Genomic DNA, 12,564 nt, shown 5'->3' with positions numbered 1-12,564 from the left:
AACATTACTCTGTCTGGTAAAGAAAAACGTTGCATTCTTCACATGCTCTATGATCCGGGGAATCCCATTTGGTTGTAAATTCAAGAAAATAAGGTGACTATAAGCATTATTCTGCTTGTTTTTGCCGTGTGGCATGCCATAACATACGTGTGTGACAGCCAATAATAGGAGCGCATTCCAGGCATCGGTTAATATATATGTGGAAACAATATCTCCACTATGGAGGACATAAAGTTTTCGGGCGGCGCGCCAGAATGCGTCACGAGAAAATGGAATTCTTTCAAGGACTGCCATATAAAGGACCGGTGGTCACTAAAACGGTCATAACTTGGGCATTCGGAGTCTGTTTCGGACCCACAAGTACTCAAAATGCTCGCGACGAACATGGGAATCCTGAAAATACTGCTGGCGTGCGCAGGAGGCCCGGGGACCCTAAATTCGGCCCCTAGGCAGGACTTTTTGCCCCTGAAAGTCAAAGAACATCATTTGCCGCTGCTTTTCAGACAAGTTTCTGAACCCATTGGCACTGGTTTGGAAGGAAATACGAGAGATTATGGTGAGTCCAAACATTAGTCCACCTGGTAAGGATAAACGTTGTATTCTGCACATGCTCTATGATCCGGGTAATCCCATTTGGTTGTAAATTAAAGAAAATAAGGCGACTATAAGCCTTATTCTCCTTGTTTTTGCCGTGTGGCATGCCGTAACGTACGTGTGTGACAACCAATAATAGGAGGGCATTCCTGGCATCGGTCAATATATATGTGGAAACAATATCTCCACTATGGAGGACATAAAATTTTGGGGTGGCCCGCCATAACCTGTCACGAGAAAATGAAATTCTTTCGAGGACTGCCATATAAAGGACTGGTGTTCAGTAAAACGGTCATAACTTGGTGATTCGGAGTCCGTTTCGGACCCACAAGTACTCAAAATACTCGCGACGAATGTGGGAATCCAGAAAATAGTAGTTATGGCTTGCGCAAGAGGCCTGGAGGACCCTCAAATTCAGCCCCTAGGCAGGGCTTCTTGCCCCTGAACGTTAAAGAACATCATTTGCCACTGCTTTTCAGACAAGTTTTTGAATCCATTGCCACACCTTTGGAAGGAAATCCGAGAGATTATGGTGAGAGCAAACATTACTCCGCATGGTATGGACAAATGTTGCATTCTGCACATGCTCTATGATCTGCGGGATCTGCGGAATCCCATTCGGTTGTAAATTCAAGAAAAGAAGGCGACTACAGGCCTTATTCTCCTTGTTTTTGCCATGTGGCAAGCCGTAACGTACGTGTGTGACAAACAATAATAGTAGGGCATTCCTGGCATCGGTCAATATATATGTGGAAACAATATCTCCACTATGGAGGACATAAATTTTGGGGCGGCCCGAGAAAATGAAATTATTTCAAGGACTTCCATATAAAGGACCGGTGTTCGCTAAAACGGTCATGACTTGATCATTCGGAGTCCGTTTCGGACCCACAAGTACTCAAAATGCTCGCAACGAACGTGCGAATCTGGAAAATACTAACGGCTTGCGCAGGAGGCATGGAGGACGCTCAAATTCGGGCCCTAGGCAGGACTTTTTGCCCCTGAAAGTCAAAGAACATTATTTGCCACTGCTTTTCAGACAAGCTTTTGAACCCATTGGCACACCTTTGGAAGGAAATCCGAGAGATTATGGTGAGTAGAAACAGTAGTCCATCTGGTAAGGACAAACGTTGCATTCTGCACATGCTCTATGATCCGGGGAATCCCATTTGGTTGTAAATTCAAGAAAATAAGGCGATTACAAGCGTTCTTCTCCTTGTTTTTGCCATGTGGCATGCCGTAACGTACATGCGTGATAGCCAATAATAGGAGGGCATGCCTGGCATCGGTCAATATATGTGGAAACAATATCACCACTATGGAGGACATACAATTTTCGGGTGGCGCGCCAGAACGCATCACGAGAAAATGAAATTCTTTCAAGGACTGCCATATAAAGGACTAGTGTTCACTAAAACGGTCATAACTTAGTCATTAGGAGTCCGTTTTGGACTCACAAGTACTCAAAATGCTCGCGAAGAGCGTGGGAATCTTGAAAATTCTTCCGGCTTGTGGAGGAGGCCCGGAGGACCGTCAAATTCGGCCCCAAAGCTGGACCTTTTTCCCCTGATAGTCAAAGGACATCATTTGCCGCTACTTTTCAGACAAGTTTCTGAACCCGTTGGCACTCCTTTTGAAGGAAATCCGAGAGATTATGGTGACTATAAACATTACTCTGTCTGGTAATGATAAATGATGCATTCTGCACATGCTCAATGATCTGGGGAATCCCATTCGGTTGTAAATTCAAGAAAATAAGGCGACTATAAGCCTTATTCTCCTTGTTTTCGCCGTGTGGCATGCCGTAACGTAAGTGTGTGACAACCAATAATAGGAGGGTGTTCCTGGCATCGGTAAATATATATCTGGAAACAATATCTCCACTATGGAGGACATAAAATTTTGGGGTGGCCCGCCATAACCCGTCACGAGAAAATTAAATTCTTTTGAGGACTGCCATATAAAGGACTGGTGTTAAGTAAAACGGTCATAACATGGTGATTCGGAGACCGTTTCGAACCCACACGTACTCAAAATACTCGCGACGAACGTGGGAATCTAGAAAATACTTCCGGCTTGTGCAAGAGGCCCGGAGGACCCTCATATTCAGCGCCTAGGCAGGACTTTTTGCCCCTAAAAGTCAAAGAACGTCATTTGCCACAGCTTTTCAGACAAGTATTTGAACCCATTGGGACACCTTTGGAAGGAAATCCGAGAGATTACGGTGAGTACAAACATTACTCCACATGTTATGGACAAACGTTGCATTCTGCACATGCTCTATGATCTGGGGAATCCCATTTGGTTGTAAATTCAAGAAAATAGGGCGACTACAAGCCTTATTCTCCTTGTTTTTGCCATGTGGCATGCCGTAATGTACGTGTGTGACAACCAATAATAGGAGGGCGTTCCTGGCGTCGGTCAATATATATGTGGAAACAATATCTCCACTATGGAGGACATAAAATTTTGGGGCGGCGTGCCAGAGCGCGTCACGAGAAAATGAAATTATTTCAAGGACTTCCATATAAAGGACCGGTGTTAACTAAAACGGTCAGAACATGATCATTCGGAGTCCATTTCGGACCAACAAGTACTCAAAATGCTCGCGACGAACGTGCGAATCTGGAAAATACTTCCGGCTTGTGCAGGAGGCATCGAGGACGCTCAAATTCGGCCCTTAGGCAGGACTTTTTGCCCCTGAAAGTCAAAGAACATAATTTGCCGCTGCTTTTCAGACAAGTTTCTGAACCCATTGGCACTCCTTCGGAAGGAAATCCGAGAGATTATGGTGAGTACAAACATTAGTCCGCCTGGTAAGGAAAAACGTTGCATTCTGCACATGCTCTATGATCCGGGGAATCCCATTTGGTTGTAATTTCAAGAAAATGAGGCGACTATAAGCCGTATTCTCTTTGTTTTTTCCGTGTGACAATGCGTAACGTACGTGTGTGACAGCCAATAATAGGAGCACATTCCAGGCATCGGTCAATATATATGTGGAAACAATATCTCCACTATGAAGGACATAAAGTTTTGGGGCGGCGCGCCAGAAAGCGTCACGAGAAAATGAAATTCTTTCAAGGACTGCCATATAAAGTACCGGTGTTCACTAAAATGGTCATAACTTGGTCATTCGGAGTCCGTTTCGGACCCACAAGTACTCAAAATGCTCGCGACGAGCGTGGGAATCTAGAAAATTCTTCTAGCTAGTGCAGGAGGCCCGGTGGAACCACAAATTCGGCCCCTAGGCTGGACTTTTTGCCCCTGAAAATCAAAGAACATCATTTGCAGCTGCTTTTCAGACAAGTTTCTGAATCCATTGGCATTCCTTTGGAAGTAAATTCGAGAGATTATGGTGAGTACAAACATTAGTCTGCCTGGTAAGGACAAACGTTGCATTGTGCACATGCTCTATGATCTGGGGAATCCCATTTGGTTGTAAATTCAAGAAAAGAAGGCGACTACAAGCCTTATTCTCCTTGTTTTTGCCGTGTGACATGTCGTAACGTACGTGTGTGACAGCCAATAATAGGAGGGCATTCCAGGCATCGGTCAATATATATGTGGAAACAATATCTCCACTATGGATGAAATAAAGTTTTTGGGCGGCGCGCCAGAACGCGTCACGAGAAAATGAAATTCTTTCAAGGACTGCCATATAAAGGACCGGTGTTCACTAAAACGGTCATAACATGGTCATTCGGAGTCTGTTTCGGACCCACAAGTACTCAAAATGCTTGCGACGAACATGGGAATCTTGAAAATACTTCCGGCGTGCGCGGGAGGCCCGGGGACACTAAATTCGGCCCCTAGGCAGGACTTTTTGCCTCTGAAAGTCAAAGAACATCATTTGTCACTGCTTTTCAGACAAGTTTCTGAACCCATTGGCACTGGTATGGAAGGAAATCCGAGAGATTATGGTGGGTACAAACATTAGTCCGCCTGGTAAGGATAAACGTTGTATTCCGCACATGCTCTATGATCTGGGGAATCCCATTTGGTTGTAAAATAGAGAAAATAAGGCGACTATAAGCCTTATTCTCCATGTTTTTGCCGTGTGGCATGCCGTAACGTACGTGTGTGACAGCCAATAATAGGAGGGCATTCCTGGCATCGGTCAATATCTATGTGGAAACAATATGTGCACTTTGGGGGACATAAAATTTTGGGGCGGCGCGCCAGAACGCGTCACGAGAAAATGAAATTATTTCAAGGACTTCCATATAAAGGACCGGTGTTCACTAAAACGGTCATAACTTGATCATTCGGAGGCCGTTTCGGACCCATAAGTACTCAAAATGCTCGCGACGAACGTGCGAATCTGGAAAATACTTCCGGCTTGCGCAGGAGGCATGGAGGACGCTCAAATTCGGCCCCTAGGCAGGAATTTTTGCCCCTGAAAGTCAAAGATAATCATTTGCCACTGCTTTTCACACAAGTTTTTGAACCCAGTGGCACACCGTTGGAAGGAAATCCGGGAGATTATGGTGAGTACAAACAGTAGTCCGTCTGGTAAGGACAAATGTTGCATTCTGCACATGCTCTATGATCCGGGGAATCCATTTGGTTGTAAATTCAAGAAAATAAGGCGATTACAAGCCTTATTCTCTTTGTTTTTGCCATGTGGCATGCCGTAACGTACGTGTCTGACAGCCAATAATAGGAGGGCATTCCTAGCATCGGTCAATATATATGTGGAAACAATATCACCACTATGGAGGACATAAAAGTTTACGGTGGCGCGCTAGAACGCGTCACGAGAAAATGAAATTCTTTCAAGGACTGCCATATAAAGGACTAGTGTTCACTAAAACGGTCATAACTTAGTCATTATGAGGACGTTTTGGACCCACAATTACTCAAAATGCTCGCGAAGAGCGTGGGAATCTAGAAAATTCTTCCGGCTTGTGCAGGAGGCCCGGAGGACTGTCAAATTCGGCCCCTAAGCTGGACCTTTTTCCCCTGATAGTCAAAGAACATCATTTGGCGCTGCTTTTCAGACAAGTTTCTGAATCCATTGGCATTCCTTTGGAAGGAAATCCGAGAGATTATGGTGAGTACAAACATTAGTCCGCCTGGTAAGGACAAACGTTGCATTGTGCACATGCTCTATGATATGGGGAATCCCATTTGGTTGTAAATTCAAGAAAATAGGGCGACTATAAGCCTTATTCTCCTTGTTTTTGCCGTGTGGCACGCCGTAACGTAAGTGTGTGACAACCAATAATAGGAGGGCGTTCCTGGCATCGGTCAATATGTATGTGGAAAACAATATCTCCACTATGGAGGACATAAAATTTTGGGGTGGCCCGCCATAACCCGTCACGAGAAAATGAAATTCTATCGAGGACTGCCATATAAAGGACTGGTGTTCAGTAAAACGGTCATAACTTGGTGATTCGGAGTCCGTTTCGGACCCACAAGTACTCAAAATACTCACGACGAACGTGGGAACCTAGAAAATACTTCCGGCTTGCGCAAGAGGCCCGGAGGACCCTCAAATTCAGCCCCTGGGCAAGACTTTTTGCCCCTAAAAGTCAAAGAACGTCATTTGCCCCTCCTTTTCAGACAAGTATTTGAACCCATTGGGACACCTTTGTAAGGAAATCCGAGAGATTATGGTGAGTACAAACATTACTTCGCATGTTATGGACAAACGTTGCATTTTGCACATGCTCTATGATCCGGGGAATCCCATTTGGTTGTAAATTCAAGAAAATAAGGCGACTACAAACCTTATTCTCCTTGTTTTTGCCATGTGGCATGCCGTAACGTACGTGTGTGACAACCAATAATAGGAGGGCGTTCCTGGAATAGGTCAATATATATGTGGAAACAATATCTCCACTATGGAGGACATAAAATTTTGGGGCGGCGCGCCAGAACGCGTCACGAGAAAATGAAATTATTTCAAGGACTTCCATATAAAGGACTAGTGTTCAGTAAAACAGTCAGAACTTGATCATTCGGAGTCCATTTCGGACCCACAAGTACTCAAAATGCTCGCAACGAACGTGGGAATCTGGAAAATAATTCCGGCTTGTGCAGGAGGCATGGAGGACGCTCAAATTCGGCCCCTAGGCAGGACTTTTTGCCCCTGAAAGTCAAAGAACATCATTTGCCGCTGCTTTTGACACAAGTTTCTGAACCCATTGGCTCGTTTGGAAGGAAACGAGAGTGATTATGGTGAGTACAAACATTAGTCCGCTTGGTAAGGACAAACGTTGCATTCTGCACATGCTCTATGATCCGGGGAATCCCATTTGGTTGTAATTTCAAGAAAATAAGGCGACTATAAGCCTTATTCTCTTTATTTTTTCCGTGTGACAATGCGTAACGTACGTGTGTGACAGCCAATAATAGGAGGGCATTCCAGGCATCGGTCAATATATATGTGGAAACAATATCTCCACTATGAAGGACATAAAGTTTTGGGGCGGCGCGCCAGAACGTGTTACGAGAAAATGAAATTATTTCAAGGACTGCCATATAAAGTACCGGGGTTCACTAAAATGGTCATAACTTGGTCATTCGGAGTCCGTTTCGGACCCACAAGTACTCAAAATGCTCGCGACTAGCGTGGAAATCTAGAAAATTCTTCCAGCTTGTGGAGGAGGCCCGGAGGACCCACAAATTCGGCCCCTAGGCTGGACTTTTTGCCCCTGAAAGTCAAAGAACATCATTTGCAGCTGCTTTTCAGACAAGTTTCTGAATCCATTGGCAGTCCTTTGGAAGGAAATCCGAGAGATTATGGTGAGTACAAACATTCGTCCGCCTGGTAAGGACAAACGTTGCATTGTGCACATGCTCTATGATCTAGGGAATCCCATTTGGTTGTAAATTTAAGAAAGGAAGGCGAATATAAGCCTTATTCTCCTTGTTTTTGCCGTGTGACATGTCGTAACATACGTGTGTGACAGCCAATAATAGGAGGGCATTCCAGGCATCGGTCAATATATATGTGGAAACAATATCTCCACTATGGATGACGTAAAGTTTTCGGGCGGCGCGCCAAAACGCGTCACGAGAAAATGAAATTCTTTCAAGGACTACCATCTAAAGGACCGGTGTTGACTAAAACGGTCATAACTTGGTCATTCGGAGTCTGTTTGGGACCCACAAGTACTCAAAATGCTCGCGACGAACATGGGAATCCTGAAAATACTTCCGGCGTGCGCAGGACGCCCGTGGACCCTAAATTCGGCCCCTAGGCAGGACTTTTTGCCCTTGAAAGTCAAAGAACATCATTTGCCGCTTCTTTTCACACAAGTTTCTGAACCCATTGGCACTAGTATAGAAGGAAATCCGAGAGATTATGGTGAGTACAAACATTAGTCCGCCTGGTAAGGATAAACGTTGTATTGTGCACATGCTCTAAGATCTGGGGAATCCCATTTGGTTGTAAATTAAAGAAAATAAGGCGACTATAAGCCTTATTCTCCTTGTTTTTGCGTGTGGCATGCCGTAACGTACGTGTGTGACAGCCAATAATAGGAGGACATTCCTGGCTTCGGTCAATATATATGTGGAAACAATATCTTTACTATGAAGGACATCAAATTTTGGGATGGCCCGCCATAACCTATCACAACAAAATGAAATTCTTTCGAGGACTGCCCTATAAAGACTGGTGTTCAGTAAAACAGTCATAACTTGGTGATTCGGAGTCTGTTTCTGACCCACAAGTACTCAAAATACTCGCGACGAACGTGGGAATCTAGAAAATACTTCCGACTTGCACAAGAGGCCCGGAGGACCTTCAAATTCAGCCCCTAGGCAGGACTTTTTGGCCTTGAACGTCAAAGAACATCATTTGCCACTTCTTTTCAGATAAGTATTTGAACCCATTGCCACACCTTTAGAAGGAAATCCGAGAGATTATGCTGAGTACAAACATTACTCCGCACGGTATGGACAAACGTTGCATTCTGCACATGCTCTATGATCTGGGGAATCCCATTTGGTTGTAAATTCAAGAAAATACGGCGACTACAAGGCATATTCTCCTTGTTTTTGCCATGTGGCATGCCGTAACGTACGTGTGTGACAGCCAATAATAGTAGGGCATTCCTCGCATCGGTCAATATATATGTGGAAACAATATCTCCACTATGGAGGACATAAAATTTTGGGGCGGCGCGCCAGAACGCGTCACGAGAAAATGAAATTATTTCAAGGACTTCATATAAAGGACCGGTGTTCACTAAAACGGTCATAACTTGGTCATCCGGACTCCGTTTCGGACCCACAAGTAGTCAAAATGCTCGCGACGAACGTGCGAATCTGGAAAATACTTCCGGCTGATGCAGGCGCACGAAGGACCCTCAAATTCGGCCCCTAGGCAGGACTTTTTGCCCCTGAAAGTCAAAGAACATCATTTGCCGCTGCTTTTCAGACAAGTTTCTTAACACATTGGCACTCCTTTGGAAGGAAATCCGAGAGATTATGGTGAGTACAAACATTAGTCCGCCCGGTAAGGACAAACGTTGCATTCTCCACATGCTCTATGATCCGGGGAATCCCATTTGTTTGTAAATTCAAGAAAATAAGGCGACTATAAGCCTTATTCCCTTTGTTTTTGCCGTGTGACAATGCGTAACGTACGTGTGTGACAGCCAATAATAGGAGGGCATTCCTGGCATCGGTTAATATATATGTGGAAACAATATCTCCAGTACGGAGGACATAAAGTTTTGAGGCGGCGCGCAAGAACGTGTCACGAGAAAATGAAATTATTTCAAGGACTGCCATATAAAGGACCGGTGTTCACTAAAACAGTCATAACATGGTCATTCGGAGTCTCTTTCGGACCGACAAGTACTCAAAATTCTCGCGACGGACGTGCGAATCTGGAAAACACTTCCGGCTTGTACAGGAGGCACGGAGGCCCCAAAAACTCAAAGAACATCATTTGCCCGTGCTTTTCAGACAAGTTTCTGAATCCATTGGCACTCGTTTGGAAGGAAATCCGAGAGATTATGTTGAGTATAAACATTAGTCCGTGTGGTAAGGAGAAACGTTGCATTCTGCACATGCTCTATGATCCGGGGAATCCCATTTGCTTGTAAATTCAAGAAAATAAGGCGACTACAGGCCTTATCTCCTTGTTTTGTCGTCTGGCATGCCGTAACGTACGTGTGTGACAGCCAATAATAGGAGGGCATTCCTGGCATCGGTCAATATATATGTGGAAACAATATCTCCATGATGGAGTACAAAATTTTGGGGCGGCGCGCTAGAACGCGTCACGAGAAAATGAAATTATTTGAAGGACTTCCATATAAAGGACCGGTGTTCACTTAAACGGTCATAACTTGATAATTCGGAGTTTGTTTCGGACCCACAGGTACTCAAAATGCTCGCGACGAACGAGCGAATCTGGAAAATACTTCCGGCTTGCGCAGGAGGCACGGAGGACCCTCAAATTCGGCCGCTAGGCAGGACTTTTTGCCCCTGAAAGTCAAAGAACATCATTTGCCGCTGCTTTTAAGACATGATTCTGAACCCATTAGCACTCCTTTGGAAGGAAATCCGAGAGATTATGGTCAGCACAAACATTAGTCCACCTGGTAAGGACAAACGTTGCATTCTGCACATGCTCTATGATCTGGGGAATCCCATTTGGTTGTAAATTCATTAAAATAAGGCGACTATAAGCCTTATTATCTTTGTTTTTGCCGTGTGACAATGCGTAACGTACGTGCGTGACAGACAATAATAGGAGGGCATTCCAGGGATCGGTCAATATATATGTGGAAACCATATATCCACTATGGAGGACATAAAGTTTTGGGGCGGCGCACCAGAACGCGTCACGAGAAAATGAAATTCTTTCAAGGACTGCCATATAAAGGACCGGTGTTCACTAAAACAGTCATAGCTTGGTCATTCGGAGTCCGTTTCGGACCCACAAGTACTCAAAATGCTCGCGACGAACATGTGAATCTGGAAAATACTTCCGGCTTGCGCAGGAGGCCCGGAGGACCCTCAAAGTCGGCTAGGGCAGGACTTTTTGACCCTAAAAGTCAAAGAACATTATTTGCCGCTGCTTTTCAGACAAGTTTCTGAACCCATTGGCACTCTGTTGGAAGGAAATATTAGAGATTATGGTGGGTACAAACATTAGTCCGCCTGCTAAGGACAAACGTTGCATTTTGCACATGCTCTATGATCCGGGGAATCCCATTTGGTTGTAAATTCAATAAAATAAGGTGACTATAAGCCTTATTCTCCTTGTTTTTGCCATCTGACATGTCGTAACGTACGTCTGTGACAGCAAATAATAGGAGAGCATTCCTGGCATCGGTTAATATATATGTGGAAGCAATATCTCCACTATGGAGGACCTAAAGTTTTGAGGCGGCGCGCAAGAACACGTCACGAGAAAATGAAATTATTTCAAGGACTGCCATATAAAGGACCGGTGTTCACTAAAACAGTCATAACTTGGTCAACCGGAGTCCGTTTTGGACCCACAAAATCCTCAAAATGCTCGCGACGAACGTGCGAATCTGGAAAATACTTCCGGCTTGCACAGGAGGCACGGAGGACCCTCCAATTCGGCCCCTATGCAGGACTTTTTGCCCCCGAAAGTCAGAGAACATCATTTGCCGCTGCTTTTCAGACAAGTTTCTGAATCCATTGGCACTCGTTTGGAAGTAAATCCGAGAGATTATGTTGAGTATAAGCATTAGTCCGTGTGGTAAGGCGAAACGTTGCATTCTACACATGCTCTATGATCCGGGGAATCCCATTTGGTTGTAAATTCAAGATAATAAGGCGACTATAAGCCTTATTCTCCTTGTTTTTCCCGTTTGGCATGTCGTAACGTACGTGTGTCACATCCAGTAATAGGAGGGCATTCCTGTCATCGGTCAATATATATGTGGAAACAATATCTTCACTATGGAGGACATAAAATTTTGGGCGGCGCGCCAGAACGCGTCACGAGAATATGAAATTATTTCAAGGACTGCCATATAAAGGACAGATGTTCACTAAAACAGTCATAACTTGGTCATTCATAGTCCGTTTCGGACCCATAAGTACTCAAAATGCTCGCGACGAACATGCGAATCTGGGAAATACTTCCGGCTTGCGCAATTGGCCTGGAGGACCCTCAAATTCAGCCCCTAGGCAGGACTTTTTGCCCCTGAAAGTCAAAGAACATAATTTGCCGCTGCTTTCCAGACAAGTTTTTGAACCCATTGGCACACCTTTGGAAGGAAATCGGAGAGATTATGGTGAGTACAAATATTAGTCCGCATGGCAAGGACAAACGTTGCATTCTGCACATGCACTATGATCCGAGGAATCCCATTTGGTCGTCAATTCAAGAAAATAAGGCGACTACAAGCCTTATTCTCCTTGTTTTTGCCATGTGGCATGCCGTAACGTACGTGTGTGACAGCCAATAATAGGAGGGCATTCCTGGCATCGGTCAATATATATTTTGAAACAATATCTCCACTATGCAGGAAATAAAGTTTTGGGGCGGCGCGCCAGAACGCGTCACGAGAAAATGAAATTATTTCAAGGACTTGCATATAAAGGACCGGTGTTCACTAAAACGGTCATAACTTGATCATTCGGAGTCTTTTTCGGACCCACAAGTACTCAAAATGCTCGCGACGAACATGGAAATCTTGAAAATACTTCCGGCGTGCGCAGGAGGCCCGGGGACCCTCAAATTCGGCCCTTAGGCAGGACTTTTTGCCCCTGAAAGTCAAAGAATATCATTTTGCCGCTGCTTTTCAGACAAGTTTTTGAACCCATTGGCACTGCTTTGGAAGGAAATCCGAGAGAGTATGGTGAGTACAAACATTAGTCTGCCTGGTAAGTATAAAGGTTGCATTCTGCACATGCTCTATGATCCGTGGAATCCCATTTGGTTGTGAATTAAAGAAAATAAGGCGACTATAAGCCTTATTCTCCTTGTTTTTGCCGTGTGGCATGCCGTAACGTACG

This window comes from Triticum aestivum, chromosome 5D (assembly GCF_018294505.1).
Source record: "Triticum aestivum cultivar Chinese Spring chromosome 5D, IWGSC CS RefSeq v2.1, whole genome shotgun sequence".
NCBI classification, from domain to species: domain Eukaryota; kingdom Viridiplantae; phylum Streptophyta; class Magnoliopsida; order Poales; family Poaceae; genus Triticum; species Triticum aestivum.
The sequence above is the reverse complement of the archived record's forward strand: the minus strand, read 5'-3'. Positions refer to the sequence as shown.